The 24857-nt window shown below is 40.9% G+C and overlaps 1 pseudogene; it reads right to left on the bottom strand.

Annotated features, from left to right (window-relative positions):
- LOC122644597 overlaps positions 1–24857 on the bottom strand; it is a 97694-nt pseudogene that overhangs the window by 42042 nt on the left and 30795 nt on the right.

The raw sequence follows: 24857 nt of genomic DNA, 5'->3' as shown, positions 1-24857 counted from the left end.
CTTTATTGAGTTATTTTCAAGATTCTCTTTTTACTCTTTTGATTTGTTCAAATTTAAAGATTCTGTTTATAAGAATTTGATTTGTTTCGAGTACAGGTTTAAATACACCAGTGCAACATTGGATCATCAGATATAAAAAAAAAAACAAAAAAAGGGGGTAAAATCAAATTTAGGGTGACAAAATAGAAAAGGGCTTGTGACTTGCGTTAGGGTGAAAAAAGGACCTGCGTCTTCCTCCAATCCTCCGCCCTTGGAAAGTTCTTCTTCCCTTCTTCCGGCTTCCTTGCTTCCTCCGGTGATCACTTCTTTTTCTTCCCTTCTTTTTAGGTTTTTTTTTTTTTTTTTTTTTCTTCTTTCTTCTCATGTCCTCCAGTTTTTTTGCTTTTTCTTCTCAATTTGTTTTTTTTTTTTTTTTTTCCTTTCTATCTTCTTCTCATGTCCTTTGTACTGTTTTAGAACTGTGAAGCAAGAGAAAGGGATCACCTACTCCCTTGCTGCCTGCCGGCATCTCTGCAACTCCTCCAGCTAGTCGGCAACTACTTCTTCCCATCCTCCGGTGAGTGCAACCTCCTCCTCCTCCTCCGGTATGTTTTTTTTTTCTTTTCTTCTTCTTCTCAGTTTGTTTTTTTTTTTTTTTTTTTTTTTCCGTTCATTCTTCTTCTCATGTCCTATGTTTTCTGTTTTAGAATCATGAAGGTGAAAGAAAGGGATCACCAGCTCCCCTGCTGCCTGCCGGCATCTCTGCAACTCCTCTTGTCATCGGCAACTACTTCTTCCTGTCCTCCGGCAAGTGCAATCTCCTCCGCCTCCTCCGGTAAGTCTTTTTTTGTTTTTGTTTTCTTTTCTTCTTCTTCTCCTCCTTATTCTTCTCGGTTTGCTTTTTTTTTTTTTTTTTCCTTTCTTTCTTCTTCTCATGTCCTATGTTTTCTGTGTTATATGTTGTCATGGTCTTAAATTATTGATTAGTTTTTTTTCACAATGAATATTGCAATATGTTTATAATTTGGCATCTTGGTTCTTATTTTAGTTACTTCGTAAATTTAATTATTAATTTTTTTATGAAAATATTGCAATTTGTTATGCTAACTATTTTAGTAGTAAATGCAAGTATATAACTGATATATTAATAACAATGGAACGCGATTTAGACCGCCAAGGCGTCGCCTAAGCGCTTAGGAAGCACCTCGAACGCCTTGGATCACCTAATGCCTTGACAACTATGCCCCCAAGCAAAGAAAATTTACTCCCATAATGAATGTTTCGATTAAAAGGAGAACAATGCAACTTTCAATGAATAACAAAAGCAAACCACCTTTAAAAAGTAGAAAATCTAATATGTTTAAAAGAAATTTTTTTTGACAAATTAAATACAAAAAGCAGAAAATGCTTACCGGATTCAATCGTAGACGATGGCATCATTAAAGATAAATCTGCTAAAGTTTGCAGGGCATCTAAAGCAGAGCTTTCATCTACAAACAGAGAAAATTGGAGTAATAGACTCACACACAGAGAGAAGGGTACACATAGAAACATTCAGGGCTTCACATAAGTAGAAGACAAACTTGAGGTTAATATCAGCACTCAAGAAGGATTCTACCAAAACATTCATCAGAAATATGACATACTATTTAATTTTCCAATAATATGTGGAAATACGTATATATATATATATAAATATATATGATGCATAGCAAGAGCACTGAATTTTATACAAGTTCACATGGTTAGCCGAAGGCATATGTTAAAGATCTGAATTGATTAAGGAAATGAATATGAAAAGGGAGAGAAGAAATCTAATTGAAGTGACATACTACATTACAGAATATTTTAGGGTTAGGATTTGTGTCATTAGATAGGGTTCAATAAGTTAGAAATTCAGTTACAAGAGCTTTTGAATATGTTAAGTACTAGGAACAGGAGAATCCTCCCCTTCTCAAGGGAATGGATTTGGGTGGACATGACCTTCGCCGGGAAGACTATCTGCGATTTGGTGGGCAAGCTTGCCTCGGAGCTGCCATCTAACTTATTTGGACGGAACGCAATCTTCAGAAAAGGAGCCAGAGGTCAAGATCCTTACAGCAGATTTGGGACTATATATATTTTGATGTTCTTACCAAGGTCTGTGAAGCCTTCTCCAATTGTGTTGACTCCCCAAGGAACAGGTTCATTGTTGTCTCCTGGGGTCTCCCTCTCTCTTTACTTTGGCCCTCTTCCTCGCCTCTTTGAGGTTCAGGGCTTTGTTCCTCTTCAGTTTGTCCATCTTGCATAGTTTATTAGTTTATCCTTTACTCCCCTCTTTTCTGGGCCCCCTTGAATTCTTCTTTCTTTTGGGTAATGAATTATTTATTCACCCAAAATATATATATAAGTACTCTAAAAGCAATAAAAAGAGTTACTTCTGAGTAACAGTACGCGGGCACTGAATAGTAATCAAGGCGACGCGTAGGCGTCCAGGCGCCTTGGTCGACTTGGGCACTTAGGCGGACACCTAGTTGGTGTCATCTTGATTCTGGACCCTCTCCAGTGCCTTGGGTCGCCTAGACGCCATGACGACTATGGCACTGAGTTAGGTTGGATTGTGAGTTCATGGGCCTATTGTTTTTTGGAATTTAGTATTCTGAAATAGAGTAAATCGCAGTTCAAAAAACCTCCAAAAGTGCCTTATGAAATATGAGTAACACATTTTCTACTGACAAATTATCGCACAAAAATGGCATCTCTAAAAGCATTTTTAGAAGTTCTATGAGAGTCAAATGGGTAACATAGTAAAAACTAGCTTAAATCTTTCCCTGCTACTTTCTATACAATTCCATTTGCCCTCACCAGAAAGAGGGGGAAGGGGGAAGAATAGGGATAAAAACACAGGAAGGGGATAAAAACACAGGAAGAGGACTGGAGAGAAATAAAATCCTTCACGCAAACACCTCATGTCCAGAGAAGGTAAATAGTAGTCACAAACTACCACCAAAAACCCCACTACCCCCCCCCCCCCCAGCACCAAGAAATTTGGTTGATGAAAAGAACTGGTGAGACAGGATTACTAGTTCAAAATTATCCAAATTCCCAAAGAGAATAAGTTATAAAACCCTACTTCTAATGTTTTATTGCAAATAGGAAGAAATCAATAATATATGGCAAAACTAATATAGATGCCTGCTCATAAATTTTCATCAATCTTTCCTTGTCGCTTTACCTAAATATGCAGGGCAACCCAAGGAGAATTATTTCTCTTGAAAGTAAGTCTTGTTTTGTTTTCACAAACTTCAGATAAAAAGAATGAATTTTTTTCCCGAAGCTAGTTTCAAAAGAAGAGAAAAGTCTTGTTTGCATAAAAAAAAAATTGCTTTTGACATAGAGATGCCACAAAGGTCACTAATTTTTCAATACCCAGTTTCAAAAATAACTTTAGAAAAGAGCAAGAAATTTCTATCCACTAAAGACACAAATAGCTGTTCTGAATCTTCTTTTCTTTCACATATGACATATGATATACATAATCTCAAGGTGTTAAACTGGTAATCATCTAAGTTTTACGCCACTAAATGTGATGAGCTAGAGTTCTACATTACCAATGAAGATTGTTGAAGAGAAGAGCAATGAATATGCACATAAACAAGAAAAAGATAAGCCGATAAAACATATGAGACCCATGAAACAAGGAAGAAAAAACAGAACAATATCAGATTATCAGTCACACAAGAGACGCATAACCCTAAACAGTAAAACTAACATACCTCCAAAGAAAAGCTGCCTGCTTCTCTTCCTAGGACCTTGAGAAGACCTTTCATTTTTCGCATTTGCTAGTTCAGTTTCTACTTTTCCTTTAACACTACTCAGACTAAGTACTTCTTCAGTGCCACTACATGCTTCCCTGACATCATCAAAATGATTGTTATCAATGTTTTCAACTGTTGGCTTTTTTCTGTGAAGCTTCTTCCCTTTACGCTGAACTTCTATTGTATGAACACCTTGTGCATCCATCAGGTAACTTGCATCTCTGGAATCTTCATTTTCTGCTTCCCTACTCCCTAGACTTCCATCCAAACAGTTTTCATCTGTTGTACCAACAAGCCTTACACCAGCCCTCCCCATGTGAGCATGCTAAAATCCATAGACACGTTCTAGATCATTTAATATCTTTTCCTAGCATTATCAAATAAAAACAACACAAGAAAATAGCTCAAGATGAAAATCCTTACCATTCTTTGACCATTCTGGGCAGATGACGATCTCATGCGCTCTATCCTTTTGTTCGTTGTTTGAGAAACATGAGAGCCACCTCTTTGTGAAGCTTCTGCTAGAGCTAATGCTACCTCATGGGCAACTTCATCATCATTGGCATCCACATAAGATTTCAGACCTTGTTTATTTGGTGTTAGGAACATTCCCCTGTCATCTCTATCATATGTGTATGAAACAGGGAAGCGAGGGGTCCTTTTTCCTACAGCACGAGGTCGGCCAGCTACAAAAGATTTAAGAGCAATGCATGAGACTTAAGTCAGAAAAGCCCCACTGTTTATTTCATATAACAGAGAAATGAACGTTCTCTATCAGATCACCTATTACGCGACAAGAAAGGGCACGTATTATTCACTTCCTAGTTAAAAGCAACAAGAGATCTGAAACAAGAAGAACAAATTCATAATCCAGTACTTGATTTCTTTTCTATGCTTTGATAAGGAATAGAAGCTCAACTATGACTTCAAATATTCCCATGTGCAAGTTTTACAGCTGAACAATATAAAGCAACATTCTTTAATGCTGGGGTTCAAGAAAAAAAACTGGATTTTTGGCAGTAGGTGCAATTTTCAACTTTCTAATGTTGGGGTTTTTCTCAAATCTAAAAATTCCATAAATCTTAATATGGTAAAACATTGTTAAAAACCAAAAGTGCGGTAAAATATTCATTTGTATTGATGTCCGAAAAATTATTTTCCTTCAAAAAAACCCGAGCATTAGAAAGTTGAAAATTGCACCTACCGCCGAAAATCCAGTTTTTGTTCTTGAACTGGGGGGTTGACTTTTTTATCCTTTTGGAATTTTATTTTTTAACTATTTTTATTGGATTCAAATAGGGGGTATTTACTTATTTATGAATACTATTTTAAGTAATCATTTACTTAAATGATATTTGGCATAAATAAGTGCTTGGCCTGACAACTATGACTATCAATACACTATGCGTACACTAGTAAACTTGGGTCAAAAACCACAAGTACCATTTTGAGTGTTTTCTTTTTTTTTTTTTGTGAAAATAGTTCATGCATTGTGTTTAGAATGTCAAAAATAGGCTGTATACAAAACATCAGATCAAAAAAAGCATTTCTAGGCCTCGAAACCACCAACTCGAGTTGGCTGGGAAAAATCACTGGTTTCAACCTGTTTCGACCATATCTCGGTTTCTGGCTGGTTGACACCAGGTCAAAACCCGAGATCTTGAACCTTGCTTTCGTCCACTCCCAGTGTTCTTCTCGAACCCTTTGATACCCACTCCTTAGGTCCCTTTGGTCCAGCCCCTTGTTGATTATGGTCCATGGGTTTCAACCTCTCCTTTGGCCCACAAGTTATCTCACCCCCCTCAACAGCCATCATCTGTGGGGTTGGAGCCCCTACCAACCCACCCGACCCAAACTTCCCCTATTCCATCTCACCATTCCATCCTCCCAGCCCTCCCTCTTCTCCCTTCTCTGTCTACGCAGGGACCATCCCTCTGTTCAACCCCTCACCATCTCCAGCCCTCTGTCGTTCGTCACCCTCCCCTTCGTGTTTACCGCCGGAGTGACACAAACTCCCCCCCCCGGTTATCCCAGGAAGAGGTCCCTCCTGAATTATTGCTTGCCCAGCAATGAAAAGCTACTGCGTCTTAGTCTTAGCATGGATATCCGTGGTCACGTCCTTTGCCATGAAAACTTCTTGTGATTTGGAGGGCTTTCTTCAATCCCTGGTTGGGTATTTTGTAGAGTTATTGTTAGGCCTTTGGTAGCTTTGGCCTCGCCACCGGGGTGTCGCCTTCCCGGTTTTTGTATTTTGTGGTTTCTTTGGGTTCTTGCCCTTCTCTTCTACAGGCCCTTGCCTCCCCCTCTGTAAAGCCAGACCCTTGTTATTTCTTTGATTGTTTTGTTTGTTCTCTCCCCCCCCCCCCCCTTTCTTTTGCTAATGATTTTTTATTCTCCAAAAATTATGAAACAGATGATGAGCTGGTTAAGCAAAGAATGGTCCATCCTAGTTTATGTTTTCAGGTTTACCCCTTTGAGACTAATTTTAAATCTTTTCCCTTCTTGTTCCTTTTTATCTTTTAGGTTTCCTTCGGCAGCAGTTGAAGTGTTCACTTCTTGGCCTGCCTTGTTGTTCTACTTTCTTCTCTACCTCTTTAATAATTTGTATTCACTAAAGATGCAACATTTCTTGAGTGGCCCAGTAGCGATCACTTGCAAGCACAACGATAAAAACATAAATTAACCACAAAAGTAAAGAATGACCCAATCAAATCTTAAACTTTGTAATGACATTTTACCACCAGAGCGCCTCCTCTTCAATAATGACGGGCACCCATAACTTGATGACATTGACTGGGAATGCAACAAATCAGGATAATTTCCATCCAGCTTTGAGACATTAAGTCGAAATTTTCCCTGATTATGCTTTTGAGGCTTTGGAGATATCACTGATGCATCATTACTTTCTCGTTCACTATCACTCCCTTCCTGTCATTCAACATCTATTAACTTAATGCTATATTTTAGATTCCAGTTTAGCTATAATATAAGAATATGCAACATTCAAAAATAGTCAAGCATTAAAATGATTCATCAAGAAAAGCACAGACCCAATACAAGATACAATTAATCTTTATTCACCACATTTGCCTCACAAATACCTGTATTATGGCTTACAAATATTATACATGACCTATACTAAGGCTAGTGCTGTTTTCGAATCATTAAGCAAATGAACTATTTGTAACATCTATGAAACAGCCAGTTAATGAAGAGGAGGAAAGAAAAGGTGAGAATCTGCGCACGCGTATATATATATATATATATATATATATATATATAGAGAGAGAGAGAGAGAGAGAGAGAGAGCACAAAACTAGAAAAAATGAAATCCAAAATCTAGAAAGGCTATGCTGTACAGTAACATATGCTCGAAAACAAGTTGTATATACAAAAACATAGGTTCATGTACAACCACCCATTGAGACAAAGCTACCAATAGAAATGAAATTACATACCTAATTAACAATAAAAACCAACAAAAGGAACTTTCTGCTTCGAAAAAATCTGTCTTTCACTATAATGTTGAGATATTTGAAAGGAGCAACCCGGGTGTTTTTCTAAGACCAATCACATGATGCCCAAAAAAGTAATTGGGCTCGCTCTAACAAAAAACTCTATGAGATAACCCATCAACGCTTTAGTGATAATTGGAGATCCCTCATTTGGGTTTTCTAATAATTATTTCATGAAAAGGTTTTCTTGCACAGTCATGCAAAACAAGAAACTCTGCACGGGCACCGAGTTCTAACACGTTGCAGCTGTGATGGGGGTGAAATTTGTGGACTGATAGACCTGGTCACATGTCAAATTTTTGTCTAATCGACTTGGCCAAGCAGGAAAAAAAAAAGCATGGAAAAATCCAGGGCTCCAAAAGGGTGCACATGTTAGATTTTAGGTTGAAGAAGGAGAAGAGACGAAACAGAAGAGAGCAGCCACGGTTTTGGTGTTCAAGTGTTATGTCTCTAACCTAGAGACTAACATGCTTATATTGAAAAGAATAGTAAATTACACCTAGGCCCTTGGCCTTATACAAATGACAAAAAATAAGAAAATAATACAAGGGGATATTTACACATATACCCCTGATACAATACAACCATTCTTAACACTTCCCCTCAAGCTGGGTGGTATATGTCATACATACCCAGCTTGTCTAACATAAAACTAAAGTGATTGGAGCCAAGTCCTTTGGTGAAGATATCAGCCACTTGTTCATTCGTCATCACAAAGGGAGTACAAATAGCCTTAGAGTCTATTTTCTCCTTAATAAAGTGTTTGTCAACCTCAACATGCTTTGTCCTGTTATGTTGAACTGGGTTGTGAGCAATACTGATGGCTGCCTTGTTGTCGCAATATAGACTCATAGGTTCAATAGTCTCAAACCCCAATTCTTGGACAAGCTTCTTCAACCACAAGACTTCACACACACCATGAGCCATGGCTCTAAACTCTGCTTCAGCACTTGACCTGGCAACCACTGATTGTTTCTTACTCCTCCAGGTGACCAAATTGCCTCCAACAAAGGTACAGTATCCAGATGTGGATCTCCTATCAGAGATAGACCCAGCCCAATCAGCATCTGTATATACTTCAATTCTCAAGTGACCATTCCTAGAGAAGAGAAGACCTTTTCCAGGGCATGACTTCAAATACTTGAGGATCCTATAAACTGCATCAAGATGTCCCATCTTGGGTACATGCATAAACCGACTCACTACTCCAACAAAGATAGGTGATGTCAGGTCGGGTGAGTGAAAGGTAGATAAGTTTACCTACTAGCCTCTGATACTTTTCAGCATCCACCAAAGGTTCACCACAATCTTCCCCTAGTTTGTGGTTTTGCTCAATAGGGAGGAGATTGGTTTGCATCCTAAGTAGCCTGTCTCCTTAAGTAGATCAAGAACAAACTTCCTTTGGCAAACATTGATCCCTTGCTTAGATCTTGAAACTTCAATCCCCAGAAAATACTTCAATAGACCAAGATCTTTGATCTCAAACTGCCGAGCCAAATAAAGCTTAAGCTTTGAGATTTCAGCTTCACTGTTTCCCGTGACCACAATGTCATCAACATAAACAATGAGAGCTGTAATAGCGCTGCCCTTCCTCTATATAAACAATGTGTGGTCAGCTTGATTTTAAGTGTAGCCATTCTGTAGGAGGGCTTGTCTGAACCTCTCAAACCAAGCCTTAGGAGACTGTTTGAGTCCATAGAGAGCCTTCCTAAGTCGTCACACTTTCCCATTATCACCAGGATGCTTGAACCCAGGAGGAGAGTACATATATACTTCTTCTTCTAGGTCACCATGTAAGAATGCATTCTTCACATCAAGTTGGTACAATGGCCAATCAAGATTTGTAGCCATTGAGAGAAGTACACGGATGGAGTTATGCTTGGCCACTGGAGCAAAGGTTTCCTGATAGTCAATGCCATACACCTGTGTATACCCCTTGGCGACAAGTCTTGCCTTATACCTTTCCACAGTACCATCAGACTTGAACTTGACTGTGAATACCCATCTGCACCCAACCGGGATTCTCCCTTTAGGGAGTTCAACAAGATCCCAAGTGTGATTCTTCTCAAGAGCCAACATCTTTGTGTTCATTGCTTCTCTCCATTTTGGATCTGCCATAGCCTCTGTTACATTCTTGGGAATAGAGATGGATGAGATAGCCACAGTAAAGGCTTTACCTGTAAGGGAGATAGAATCATAGGAAACAAACTTGGCAATAGGATTAGTGCATGCCCGAGTTCCCTTTCGGTGAGCAATAGGAAGATCTAAGTCTGAGAATGGAGAATTAGAGGAAGGTATACTTGTCCCAACTGATGAAGGCTTAGGATGAGGAGACGAAGAAGGATTTTGGCAGGTCTTCTTTATAGGAAGCCGTGAAGCAGGATTTCACCTATCCTTCATATACACCAATAACTCCCCCTGTTCTCTGTTTTCCTGTGCACTAGGAAGCTCCCCCTCAACAACAATATCCACAGAATTTTTCTTCCCTTTGTCAAGTTGGAAAGAAGAAATAGGAACAAGAGAGGAGAAAGGAAATGACACAAACTCGGGAACCACTTCACCTTCAATACCACCATCACACTCCCCCTGAAGAGGGGACTGAAAATACGGAATGTTTTCAAAGAAATGAACATCCTTGGAGAGGAGCCACCGACGGGTAGGAGGATGATAGCATTTATACCCCTTTGAGGTGGAGGAATACCCAAGAAAGATGCACTTCAGGGCCTTAGGATCCAATTTAGTGTGGGCAGATTTGCTAATATGGACATAGCAAATACACCCAAACACCCTTGGAGGGAGAGAAAAAGAAGAGGACCTTGAAGGCAAGAGATCAAGAGGAACCTGGAAGGTCAAGACACTAGAAGGCATGACAAGGGACTTCAACATCATTGAACGAAGGATTCGATATCTCCAATTCCACACCACCCGCATCGAGTCCATCTTTCACAGATGGGCGGATATACTACAATGTCTCGTCTAATTCTGCTAAGTATGACAAGCCCTATTCCATTATTCCTGCTGTCTTTTAATCTTCTGTGCTCATTATATCAAACTGTTACCTGTGCTTATAGTTTGATGTTTACCCTTCTCAGCTGATCATTATGGATCCACGGCCTTTTGCTACTTATCAAAGGCGTACTGCTGAGGGGCATGCACAGGCAGCCTCCTCATCTAATCCTGCCCATAATGATCCTCCAGCTGGGGGTGTACAGCCCAATTCCAATCCTCCTCCCGTTCCTGTTCCTGACATGCCTACTCAAGACATTGCTTCCATTATAAGAACTATAATGGAAGGACAGCAGCACCAAATGCACCAGATGATCACTGACATGGGTGATCAGTTCCAGACAGCCATAAGGAACATTCAAGCAGCCCCTGCAGCTCCCGCAGCCACTGCTGCTCCTCCCCCCCCTATTGCTCCACCGAATGATACTGATGGGCGCATGATGGAGAGATTTCTTAAGATGCGGCCCCTTTGCTTTGCTGGGATCACCAAAGACACCCTATTGCCTGTGAAATGGGTGAAGGAGATGGAGAAAGCTTTTGAATTTCCGGGTTGCAATGAGCAACAGAAGCTCACTTGTGCGAGGTATAAACTTCAGTATGAAGCAGAGGCCTGGTGGGAAACCACTAAGCCTATTCTCCAAGCTGCCCATCCAGTCTTAACTTGGGACATATTCAAGCAGGCTTTCTTCGGGAAGTACTTCCCCACTAGTGTGAAGAAGAGGAAAGAAGTTGAACTGGCTGAATTGACACAGGGACCTAAATCTGTGTTAGAATACCAGCAGAAGTTTGAAGAACTGTTCTTCTTTGCCCCTCCTCACATGGGTACTGATGAAGCTAAGGCTCAGAAATTTGAAGATGGACTGAGGCCGCAGATTGCTTCAATAATGGCCACCAGACCAACCCAAGGATACTCGGAAACTGTGCAGAGTGCGAAGAAGGTAGAAGATAAGCAAAGGGATGCTTATCATGTTGGTCAGTCAACTTGAAAGCGGATAGCCCCGTTCTTTGATAGGGGATACAGCAAATTCAACAAGCCTTCTGGATCTACTGCAGTATCATCTTTCCCACAGAGAACTAAGTCCGAGTCAATAGTGTCTGGACCAGTGTATGCTAATCCCAACACCAACACCAAAGCAACAGATGCAGTGCCTCCAAGTAATGCATTAACCTTCAAATGCTTTACATGTGGCCAAGTTGGGCATACCTCTCGGTCATGTCAATACAGGAAGCCTATGTACCCTCCTCCTCAGCCTACTAGCAAGCCTCAAGGACGGGTCTATTCTGTAACCACCAGTGAAGCTGAGGCTAGTCAGAATGTGGTGACTGGTATTCTTCAAAACTCATACTTAATTAAGATTTTAATTGAATAGTACCATGCATACATAATCATTTGATCATGGCGTATAGATACTATTCTCATCTGCTCTACCCCTGCATACACTTTATTTGATATTGGAGCGACGCATTCCTTTGTGTCACCGACATTTGCTAAGAGGACTGGTGTATCACCCAAGAGTCTAGAAGAGGGTCTAGCAATTAGTACACCTACTGGGTCGAGGATAGATTTGGATACACTATATGAGCCATGTGCTGTGACAATTGCAGGTAGAAATATGAATGCTCACCTAATCCAACTTGGTATGACTGACTTTGATGTCATATTGGGGATGGATTGGCTGGCGGAACATAAGGCTAGTGTACTCTATGCTGAAAGGAAGATAGTGTTCCAACCTACAGGCGAGAAGGGTTTTGTTTTTCTGGGAGACAAGAAGAAGAAACTAAGAAAGATGGTGATTTCAGCCCTGAAAATGAAGAAGTTGCTAAGCAAAGGATGCCTAGGATACCTTGTGTCGGTGATGGATACCAGGACACAGGTTAGACCTATGTCAGAAATTTCTGTTGTAGAGGAATTCCCTGATGTCTTCCCACATGATTTGACAAGTCTGTCTCCACCTAGGGAGAATGAGTTTGTGATTGATTTGATACCTGGAGCGGCGCCAGTATCTAAAGCACCTTACAAAATGGCGCCGAGTGAACTGAAAGAATTGCAAGCTCAGCTTCAAGACTTGTTAAAGAAAGGGTTTATAAGACCGAGTATCTCTCCTTGGGGTGCCCCAGTCTTATTTGTGAAGAAGAAAGACGGCTCAATGCGAATGTGCATTGATTATAGAGAGCTGAATACGCTGACAATCAAGAATAAATATCCTTTGCCAAGGATTGATGATCTATTTGATCAGCTTCAGGGTGCCCAAGTCTTTTCGAAGATAGATCTCAGATCAGGGTACCATCAGCTTCGAATCAAGGAAGCTAACATTAGCAAGACAGCTTTCAGAACTCGATATGGACACTACGAGTTCCTAGTTATGTCTTTTGGGCTTACTAATGCACCAGCAGCCTTTATGGCCTTGATGAACAGAGTATTCCATGATGTCCTAGACAAGTTTGTGATAGTCTTCATTGATGACATCTTGATTTACTCCAAGAATGAAGAGGAACATGCCCAACACTTGAGGTTTGTTCTACAGAGATTGAGAGAGAAGCAACTGTATGCAAAATTCAGCAAGTGTGAATTTTGGTTGCCTCAGGTTGGGTTTCTAGGCCATATAATTTCAGCCAGAGGGATTGAAGTAGACCCTGGGAAGGTTGAAGCTGTAGTAAATTGGGAGAGTCCCAAGTCAGTGACTGAAATTAGAAGTTTCTTGGGTTTAAATGGTTACTATAGAAGATTCATAGAGAACTTCTCGAAAATAGCCATGCCTATGACGCAGCTTACCAGGAAAGGTGCTAAGTTTGAATGGAATGAAGACTGTGAGAATAGCTTTCAAGAGTTGAAGAAAAGATTGGTAACAGCCCCAGTTCTAGTCCTTCCTGAAGGAACTGAGGGGATGGTTGTGTATACTGATGCTTCCAAGACAGGCTTAGGCTATGTATTGATGCAGAATGGGAAAGTCATTGCCTATGGTTCGAGACAGTTGAAAGACCATGAGAAAAACTACCCTACACATGACTTGGAACTGGCAGCAGTTGTCTTTGCACTGAAGTTGTGGAGACATTACTTATATGGTGAGAAAATTGAGATTTTCTCTGACCATAAGAGTTTGAAGTACTTCTTCACTCAGAAGGAGTTAAATATGAGGCAAAGAAGATGGTTAGAACTCATTAATGGCTATGAGTTCGACATTTCCTATCATCCAGGCAAAGCCAATGTAGTGGCAGATGCACTTAGTAGGAAATCTGTAGATTGGGATACTGGAAGGGTATTCATTGAAGATGAAGTTCTGAAGGATCTGAGTGCAATGGATGTGGAGCTCATATTTGGAGAGACTGAAGATTTGATTTCAGTATTAATGGTACAGCCATCACTGCGAGCTCAGATCATTGCAGCCCAGTCTTCTGATGAAGAGTTCCAACGTGTTGTAAGTAACATTCGGGCTGGAACACAAAAGGATACAGATTTCTCAGTAACAGCTGATGGAGTCCTGATGTTCAGAGACAGACTGTGTGTGCCCGCTAATACTCAGTTGAAGGATCTGATTTTGCAAGAAGCCCATCGGTCTTCTTACACTGTACATCCAGGTGATACAAAAATGTACCGAGATTTGAAGCAGTACTTGTGGTGGTATGGAATGAAGCATGATGTGGCAGTTTATGTTTCTAAATGCTCTACTTGTCAGCAAGTAAAGGCTGTCAGACACAAGCCTCAGGGACTTCTACAACCCTTAGCCATTCCAGAGTGGAAATGGGAGGACATAACTATGGATTTTGTCACTGGCCTTCCTCGCACTAGGAAGGGAATGGATACAATCTGAGTCATTGTAGGCAGATTAACCAAGACAGCCCATTTCATTCCCATGAAGCTTACTTACTCCATGGATCAGCTGGATAAGCTTTATGTGGATAACATTATCAGACTTCATGGGGTGAGAAGTGAACATAGTGTCTGACAGAGATCCCAAGTTCAACTTTAGATGGACAGTCTGAGAGGACAATCCAGACTTTAGAGGATATGCTTAGGGCATGTGCCTTAGAGATGAGTGGCAGTTGGGATGAACATTTATCCCTGATTGAGTTTGCTTATAATAACAGCTATCACTCATCTATCGAGATGACTCCATTCAAGGCCCTGTATGGTAAGACATGTCGTACTCCTCTATACTGGGATGAAGTCGGTGAACAACGTATGTTGGGTCCTGAATTGATTCAAAGAACTTGTGAGCAAGTTGACTTGATAAGAGAGAAGATCAAGGCTGCACAGTCTAGACAGAAGACTTATGCAGATAGAAGAAGACAGCATATCCAGTTCAGAGTTTGTGAGAAGGCATTCCTAAAAGTATCTCCAGTTAAGGGTATTGTGAGATTTGGGAAGAGAGGAAAGTTGAACCCTCGATACATCGGTCCATATGAGATTATAGCCAAAGTTGGTGCAGTGGCTTATCAGCTTGCACTGCCCCCATCACTTGCCGGTGTACACGATGTGTTCCATGTCTCTATGTTGAGACAATACATTCCAGACTCATCACATCTGTTACCCCAGCAGCCACCTGAGCTTATTGCTGATCTGACTTATGATGAAGTGCCTGAAGAGATTGTCGACAGAAGAGAGAATAATTTAAGGAATCGAACCATCTCTTTTGTGAAAGTGAGGTGGAGTAACCACTTTGAAGCTGAGGCGTCTTGGGAAAGAGAAGACTTGATGCGAGAGAAGTATCCTTCCCTCTTCAATCTTCCAGGTACGTCAATTTCGAGGACGAAATTTTTATAAGGGGGGTGGAGTATGAAACCCGGTCAAATTTCCGAATAAATTTGAACTTTTGGAACTTGTGTGATTTCAGGTTCCAGCTCTCAGCTTATGGTAGCATCAATGCTATGGAATATATTGGTTGAGGATACAGACGTATCTCTCGACACTCCTATGGAGGACTCCAGGGATTCTTATCAGCTTGCTCTGTTGGAGTCAGAGGACCCTTGTGAAACCCCACACTGGAGTTACTTGTGCCGGATCTGCTCTCTGGAGGCCATTCAAAGGCTCTCCCTCAACTAAAATTATTGTAAGTGTAATTTATTTATATTTATATAAGTGTTTTGTGTAACCGATTAGGATTAGAGGGGGTGTCTACGTAAATTTACCCTGTGGGACCCACTTTCCCAGTAAAGAACACTGTCCCGGACATTTACCCGTGTCCGGATCATCCTTGATGTCGCATGACATCATTCTGTACCTGAAATAAGGTAATAAATACAAGAGAATTAGTTTTAGAAATAATTTATAACAAAAAGACCATCTTACCCCTTAATGGTTAAATGAAATATATATATATATATACAAACTTCTCTTAAACCATTCACTATTCACAACTTAGAGAGAAACCTGAAATTTCGTTCCATCTTAGGAAAGAAAGAAAGAAAGTGGAAAAGAGAAGAGAAATAGGAAGAACATGGGGCTGCTCTTAAGGTTTTGGCTCCCACATCCGATTGTGGACTAGGATCTCCATTACAAGGCTGTCTTCTAACAAATACAGGTAAGCCTTGAAAAACTCTTATTATTCCTCTCTTCTTCTCCTCTTAAATTGCTGGAATTCAGTCCAAGAATACCTGAAATAGAAACTCTGCCATTAAAGCTCTAAGTTTGAGCTCAATTGACATGGACCTTGAGTAATTGCTTGTTGTCCTGCTGTAATTGGACGCAATTATGCATGGAATTCCATGGCTGTACCTCTATTCAGCCTAGGTTTTGTTTCTAGTGACTAAACCATAAACCCTAACCTAATTAATTTAGGTTTGATTGAAGAAATTTCTAAATTTCTTATCTAATCATGCAATTGGAACCCTGGATAGGTTGACCCACCTTGGAAAAGACTTAAAACACTTAATTGGAACCATGCATGCAAGAATCTGCCTATGGGGAGCAAAAGCCCCAATTTTGGACAGACTCCCGGATGGAGTTGCAAGCCAAGGCAGGTCGACCGGCCCTGAACCCCTCTCCATCCGGCTGCTCTATTTTTGGACCCCTGCTGCCCTGATGTGTTAGGAATGACCCTAGCTTCTAATAGAACTTAATGGATACTGTTTTTATTTATTGTATAGGCCTGTTTTCTGCTGTTCTTGCTTGTTGTGCTGTGTACGTGTTGGATTACCTGTCTAGGGCTAGGCTACAGTACAGGTAAGGGGATTCGACCTTAATTTCCTGCGTGTTTATCACGTTAATTTCAACTTTATGCTGAATGCCATGCTCATGCATCATTACCTCTATACCTGGAGCATGTAGTTTTCTAGCTTTTATTTAATGCATTAGACTACATGTAAAATAGGTTGCACAAAGACATACTGCATTGCATTTGCATTGATTATTTATAAGACTTGAATTTATGATGATGGAATTCGGTAATTTATAACTCAGATCATGCTTGCCTCATCATGTTTAGACTGCACTGGGCTAGGTTGATATTCATTACCCAGTACTGTGCCCCTTACCAACAGGGGGAAAGGTGTTGGACAACCCGTGGCAGAGACCGATGTGTTAGTTCCGGGATGCCATCTTCTGTCCCATGTTAGCGGGTCCCTAATTCCGCTGTGGGAATAAACAGGCAGGGTTGGTCATTTGGGGGTCTTTCGGGGTCCAATGAGTTAGTTCCGGAACTGGCGGGTCCTCACCGTGGTAGAATGGTTTCGCTCGGGTGACCGAAGGGTTAGTTCCGGGACCGATGTTAGCATCTACCACTAGTAGTAGTACTTATACCTCATGAGACTTAGTAACTGTGCTAGGAGCATACTAGTTAGGACATACATCATGATTTACTGTGTATGCATGTTTCCCCCACCCCTTATTGGGCTCAGTTGAGAGCTCACCCCAGTGGACGTCCTTCTTTTTCAGATGATACTACTGCCGTTACCGTTGCTGGTTCTGTGGGGATTGCTCCTTCTCAAGATGCTTTTCCTGTTGCTGTAGTTGATACTCCTGTCCTTATTGAACACGATGCTGCGTGCTCCTGCAATGACTGCGCGTTCTCCTGAACGTCCGGCCTGACCAGGTAACTCTCCTTCCTTTTTGGTTTATAACACTTTTGTATGGCCATAGTTACTAACCTGTTGGTTTTTGAACTTATCTTATCTCTTTTTGGGTATCAATGTAACTGATGTACAAACAAGCTTCTTTTGAATATAATACTATCATTAGTCTTTCCTTATTTATTGTTTATTGCTCTATTATTGCTTCCGCTGCATTTTTAATTCTGATAATTATGGATGAAACTGCAAATAGAACACTGCATTTGCGATCCTGGTGGGATTCTCTGGGTGTCTGAGACATCCAGTCACACTTGGCCCTTTTTGACCGGGCCGAGCTGTGACAAGAAGGCATGTGATTAATAAGAAAGACAGCAGTGAGTAAAGCATCAGACCAAAAAGTTTTTGGAACATGCATGGTAAACCAAAGTGATCTAGCCACTTCAAGGGGATGGCGATTTTTTCTTTCAACCACCCCATTTTGTTGAGGGGTATCAACACAAGCCACCTGATGAATAATGCCATGGTCAGAAAAAAGGTTTCCAAACCACAATTTGGATCCGAGTTTGAAATTGGGTATACACTAACTCATAAAAGTTTGTAAATGCAACATGGACATCACTCTTATGTTTCAAAAGAAAAACCCAAGTAACCCGAGAACAGTCATCAATAAAAGAAACAAAGTAGCGGAAGCCACGCAAAGAACAAACAGGGGAGGGCCCCCAAACATCAGTATGGATAAGATGAAAAGGTGAAGTAGATCTATTACCATTAGATGCATAAACTGTTTTACAACTTTTGGCAAATAGACAAGGTTCACAACGAAAAACATGCGACACAGGAAAAGAAGTAAACAAATGTGGCAACTGTTTCCTCATAACAGAAAAGGAGGGGTGCCCCAAGCGACGGCGCCATAGCAGAATATCCTCCTGAGTACGTCCACCGTCTTGCCCACAAACATAGGACTGAGCTTGCAGAACAGGGGACGTACCAGTCTCCAAAACATACAAGCCATTAGCTTCACGACCACTGCCAATCACCCTCTTCGTCACCAAATCCTGAAAAAGACAATGGGTAGGAAAGAAGGTGACAAAGCAGTTCAAACAGAATAGGAATTATATAGTTGTGACCTACCAGTCATATGATCTGTGGCACCTGAGTCAATGACCCAAGAGGTGAAGCCGGAGGAGGAAGCCTGCAGTGCAGTGGAAGAACCGGTAGCAGAGGAACCTGAGGAAGTGGCAGAGGAACCATCCAAATGAGCCACAATCAGGCGAAATGCAGCAATGTCCTCCTTGGAAAGAGAGGATTCATCAGCTCTCCTTGGAAAGAGAGGATTCTTGCCACAATGGTCACATAAGAATCAACCCTTCACAGCTCCCTTAGCAACCCCCTTATCGGCCCCCTTGGTGGAGTCCTGAGGGGGAGTGGAAGAAACAAGTGCAGAGTGCTCAACAGTGGGGGCAGTCCCCATAGCACCCCTACGGGTCTCCTCACTCTGTAGATATCCACACACCTCCTCCATTGAGGGAAGACTTGGACGGCCAAGGATTTGCACCCTAAGAGGCTCAAAATCAGCATTAAAACCTCCAAGAAGAAATAAGACCCTCTCTCTCTCAAACAACCGATGCACCTTGACCTCATCAGTAGGGCATAACTGGAGATCTCTATAATGGTCATACTCTTCCCACAGGCCCACAACAAGGCTATAGTACTCAGAGATACTTCTCTCACCCTGGCGCAAGCTAACAATCTGTTGGAGAAGTTGGTACACCTTAGTAGAGTCCCCAACCCGATCAAAAATACGGGCCACACTATCCCAAATGTCCTTGGCAGTCTCCTTGCCCATAAATCTTCTTCCAATCTTAGGCTTCATGGAGAAAAGAAGCCAAGCCATTACCAAGGAATTCTCAGAGTCCCACTTGGGATACCCTTGCTCAGTCGGAAGGGGGGCCTGTATACTACCATTGATGAAACCCATCTTTCCCCTACACCGGAGAATCAATTTCATGGACCGGGACCAATCCAAATAGTTGTGGTTCTCAAGTTTGGCAATAGGGCGTTGGATATTGGGACTCTCAAAGGAGGAAGGAAGAAATGGGGCTGTTTGGGCTGTGTCTACAAGAGGCAGGGGTGTTGCAGCATCTTTGTCACCCATTTTGACCTTTAATCAAACACTTGATAGGCCCAAATAACAAATATCTCAACCACAGCAACAGTCCCACAAATACAGCAATAGAAAACCAGGAAAAACAGAGATAAATAGCCTGAAAATAGGCCTTTAAGTCCCTAAAAACTGATCAAACAACCACGGAGTAAGGATGATTATTGTTCCTTACCAAAAAACGATTCAAAGAGACCAAAGAAACTGGTCAAACAAGTACCTAATGAAGCAACAAGAGCCAAAAAACACTGCAGCTGGCGGAAAACAGAGGCAGAACAGCCTGGCCGAGATTCCCTTCTACTCCTTGGGTGCTTCCAAGAGATGTGGGAAGACACAATGAGAAGAAACAAGACCTCCACACGAAACTAAAGCACTTGGTTGCTCAGTATTTGGACTGCAGACAAGAGAGAAACAGGTCTGAGAAGGTATGCTATTTTCCTTCACAGAGACTGTTCTTCACCTTCCAAACAATCTTCAATCACTTTCAAACTCCAGGAGCAAACAGCTCTGATACCATGTTAGATTTTAGGTTGAAGAAGGAGAAGAGAAGAAAGAGAAGAGAGCAGCCACGGTTTTGGTGTTCAAGTGTTATGTCTCTAACCTAGAGACTAACATGCTTATATTGAAAAGAATAGTAAATTACACCTAAGCCCTTGGCCTTATACAAATGACAAAAAATAAGAATACAAGGGGATATTTACACATATACCCCTGATACAATCATGGTACTAAATCTCGTTTCGTTTCGGTGTTTCGGTTTGACCGAAATTTCCAAGATACCGAAATTTTGTCGAAATCTCGGTCGAAATATGGTATTTTTCTGTGGGTGTAAAATGCCAAAAATGTCCGAAATTTCCGAAATTTTCGAAACGAGATGACCGAAATTACAGAAATTTCCGAAACGAGATGACCGAAATTTCCGAAATATTCGAAATATTGCATTTTTTCATTTCGGACTTGCGTTTCGTTTCGGACAGGTCGAGATACTCGAAATATTCGATATCTCGACCAAAATTTCGCGAGTTTTTGTACTATGGATACAATACAACCATTCTTAACAGCACAGGCTACCAAGAAGGTGCATGGACATACAAGGAAGGGTATAGATATATATGGGAGGTATATGATTAAAGTTGGATCCAAAATTTCACACACGGCCATCCAATTCCCTAAATATTTAATGGTTAAAAATTTAAAATTGCTATAACACTCTTCCACGTAGCAGAATGAGGTGCACCTCTGCAAAGATTCAGCACTTGCAGGACTGTGCATCAAACATTTTTGCCTTATTTCGTTGTCAAATTGTATACATGTGGGAATACTCTTCCCAGCTTTCCATGTTAATTATTTTTAAAAAAAATATGAAGACTTACTCTCACTTTCCCAGAACTCCTAATTCAGCTTAAAACCCCCAAAATTAACCCAATCCCTAGTATCTCTTCCCTCACATTCCTTCATAACATGTGTCCTCTCTACATTACCAAGTAGTAAAGCAAGTGATTATGCTCACTAGCATGTCATAAAACTATGAATCACAAAGAAGCACAAAAAACCTTCACTGATGAGATGCTACTTACCAGAACATTATAATGGTCAGTCATCATTGCAATTAGTCCAACCACAGATGCTGTTCCCTCTGGAAGTGACAAGTATGCCTGAAAGCACAGAACATAATTTAATATTATAAACCAAAGGCATGCAAAATAGATAAATTATCTGCTCAGGTCATCCCCATAATTTTCCAAGAACTTCTACATTCTAAACATCTGAGCCAAAACTAGAGGACCTTACATGTGCTCGTTTAAAAGCATGCATGTGTTTTCTCCACCTCTAAATGACATGTCAAGAATGTTCAGGCTTTTTGAAAAATCAAAAACAGGGTTTAGTGGAATTGCAGCAAATACTGCAGTGACAAACATTTTGTAATAGCGGGCCAAAGCTAGGTGTCCAGACTTTGTTAATACAACTAAGCAATGACCTCCACAAGTCCTTTTCAGACAAACGTGGAACATGAGACTGGTCTGGTTCAGCACCCTTCTGTGCCGGTCTTCATTTCGAAACAGCTCCTAAAAGTTCACAAGGATGGCCTACTATGAGGAACAGGGAAAAAGTCTCATTTCATTATTTACAAGAGTGTTTAAAACAAGGAGGGACACAAGAAACTCATACTCCTTAAAATTGGGAAGGACAAATTAAACAGAGGAATTGTTAAAGTGTATCACAATTCAAAAACTCACCGAAATTCCGCTAATTTCGACATGTCCAAGACGAAATGGGTGGCAAAACCCAGAATCAGCACTGTTTCGACGAAATTTCAATCATTTTGGTCACAAAAAATGCACTGTTTTGTCGAAATTTCAATTTGCTCATTTCGGCTGTTCCACCACCCACCCCCCCCCCAAAAAAGGCCAAGCGAAACTAATGGAAAAATATACACTAATTTTGGCATTTCACTCATTTTGATCGGACCAAAATGGTCTACCGAAACAAGATTTTGAACTATTAAGAATGTATCGCGGATTATGTTCCATAGACAGTGTACCGTGGGATAGAGTTTAGTTTGTTATGTCTCTTTAGTTTCCTTAGTTATTTCCTTTTGTAAATAGACTAGTTGTTTCCTATTGTAATCAGACTTTGACCCTTAGTAGGAGTCCTAATAAGAGTTGGTTTTTAGTTAATATAAAGGAGAAGGCTAATGCATGATAGAGGCATTCCCTCTATATCGTGGTTCTAGCTTTCCCCCATCTTTCTCCATCGATCTCTCTCCTTTCTCCTTCTTTCTCTTCTCTTCTCTTTCTTGTGTATAGGTGCAGATTATCAGTACTTGCATTGCTACATGGTATCAGAGCACTCTTAATCAGTACCTATATTCTGTTATTTTCTGGTTTGAGGTTCTCCTGAGTTTTTCCCTTCATGGTTGCAGCAACCTATACCTTATGGAGCCCTAGTTATTAATAACATGAAGATAAACTAAGTCTCGACCTGTGCTGCTACATGCGTGGATCATAAGTCGTATGAAGATTGGCTGCTGATTTCAAGTCTGCTGTACCCCTTTTATGGCTTCTTCTCTGCAACAAAACTCTATATGAATCTTCATCTGGTAATCAATTTGATCTGAGGTTTAAGGTCATTATTGGCCCTACTGGTTAGGGTCTTCTATCCTATATTTAGGCTAGTTCAAGCCTCTGGCGGTACTCTGTTTTTGGATGATTTTTGGCAGAACTAATTTCAGCAAGTACTTTAAATCTGACCCTTAGATACACTCATACAAGTGATATTTTAGGGTATTAGTGGCACACATCATAGAGTGCTTTGACCCTAATATCAAGCTTATCCAAACTCTAGATTTCTTCACCCAACCAGTTGGGCCACAGTTTGTCTCCCTAAGAAAGAGGGAGGTCCTGGATTGAGAACATTTCAGACCTATCTCTGTTTGCAATGCTTTATATAAGTTTATTGCGAAGGTGATGTCAAATAGGATCTCGTTGGTTGTGGATTCCCTTGTTAGTATTAATCAGTCAGATTTCATTGCCGGCCGAAATATTTCAGACAACATTTTGCTTTGCAATGATTTGGTCCATGGGTTTGATAGAAAAAGTCACTCTTCCGCTGCTCTTATGAAGATAGACATACATAAAGCTTTTGACCCGCTGAGATGGGACTATATCATCTGTGTTTTGAACAAAATGGGATTTCCTCCAGCTTTTGTCAACTGGATCTACCACTGCATTGCCACCTCCCAGTTCTCTGTGCTTGTAAATGGCAGTCCAGCAGGCTTCTTTTCTTCATCGGTGGGCATTAAGCAAGGATGCCCCTTATCTCCCCTTATATTTACCCTAGCCATGGAAGTGCTTTCAAGGGAAATTCAATGCAAGACTGATCAACTCTTCATTTCTCCAATGCCCAAGTGTAAGAAGCTCAAGTTCACTCACCTAGCATTCGCAGATGACCTCATGATATTCTCCAAAGCAAACATCCTATCGATTGAGACTATAATGGCTTGTTTGAATCAGTTTGAGATTTATTCCGGTCTCAAAATTAACCCCCAAAAATCTCAATTCTTTTTGGCTGGTATCACTGATGATGAAAAGGCTCTCCTTCAAGCAAGGACTTCATTCCCATTGGGCCATCTCCCAGTTAAGTATTTGGGTCTGCCTCTTATTCCATCTAGGCAGACGGCCCATCATTGCACTCCAATTTTGGATCTCATGTGCAAGAAACTGCAGTTATGGAAAGGCAAACTCCTCTCATATGCTGGCCATCTTGAGCTAATAAGATTGGTTCTCCAATCTTCTTATATTTATTGGTCTGGAACCTTCAGTCTCCCTTGATATTGAAAATCTCATGTGCTCATTCCTTTGGAAAGGTAAAGAAACGTCTCGCTTCCTCCATCCGATGAGTTGGGCATCAGTTTGCCTCCCCAAATCGGAAGGAGGCCTTGGTTTGCGAAGAATTAAAGAGGTAAATTCAGCTGGTAATCTAAAATTGATATGGAAAATTGCTGTCAAGAGGAAAAGCATATGAGTCGATTAGATATATGCAGGGCTACTTAGAAATGACTCCATATGGTCGGTAATGAGGGGTGGAAAGAGCAAATGATGATAGAAATATGGTAGAAGAGGAGTAGTAGCTGTTGAGATGTGTCACCCGATATTATAAGGGTATTTTGGGTTTTTTATTTATACTTTAGTTATGTACTTTTGAACAAGGGTAGGATTGTAATTTGGGCTGTGACACTGTTCACGTGAACAGTGTAGTGAACAGTGTCGTGAATAGTATATTGAACAGTGTTTCCCTTTGTAATCTCTTTTATTATTATTATTATAAATTGAGAGCTTGACTGATCTCATTGATCATTCAAGCCATTCACGAAATTCCTGTTTTGTTAACATGGCATCAGAGCCAAATACACTCTGATCTAGGTTTTCAAAACCCACCTCCCTCCCTTCGATTTTTTTCTCCTTCCCTCCATCGAGCTTCTTCCCTTCTTCTTTCTTCCTTTCTTTTGGTTCTTCTTCTCCCATTAGGGCAGCACTACTGAGGTGATCGTAATGATCTAGCTGCTGCCCCAATATACCTCCTTTTTTATGCCTCTTTTTTGGATCGAGTGGAGCTGAAGCACTGTCTGCGAATTGAAGATTCCTATTTTTTTTGGAGATCAAGCCTCTACATCTGTTTCGGCTGCATCTTCTATTGTGGGATCTTTATTTGATATTGTTCTCAGCCCCTATTGACTTCATCAGATTGGTTGAAGACCCCAGCCCCTTATCGATCTCTCTTCTCAAGGTTTTTTTCAAAACCCTGACATTAATCGATCTTGGGGTTGGGCTGCTGGTTCCTGCTGCATCTGATTGGCACCCTTGTTGCCTTCATTCGACATCATTCCCAGCCTAC

This window comes from Telopea speciosissima, chromosome 11, assembly GCF_018873765.1.
Source record: "Telopea speciosissima isolate NSW1024214 ecotype Mountain lineage chromosome 11, Tspe_v1, whole genome shotgun sequence".
Lineage (NCBI taxonomy): Eukaryota > Viridiplantae > Streptophyta > Magnoliopsida > Proteales > Proteaceae > Telopea > Telopea speciosissima.
This window is presented reverse-complemented; position numbering and strand designations above follow the sequence as displayed.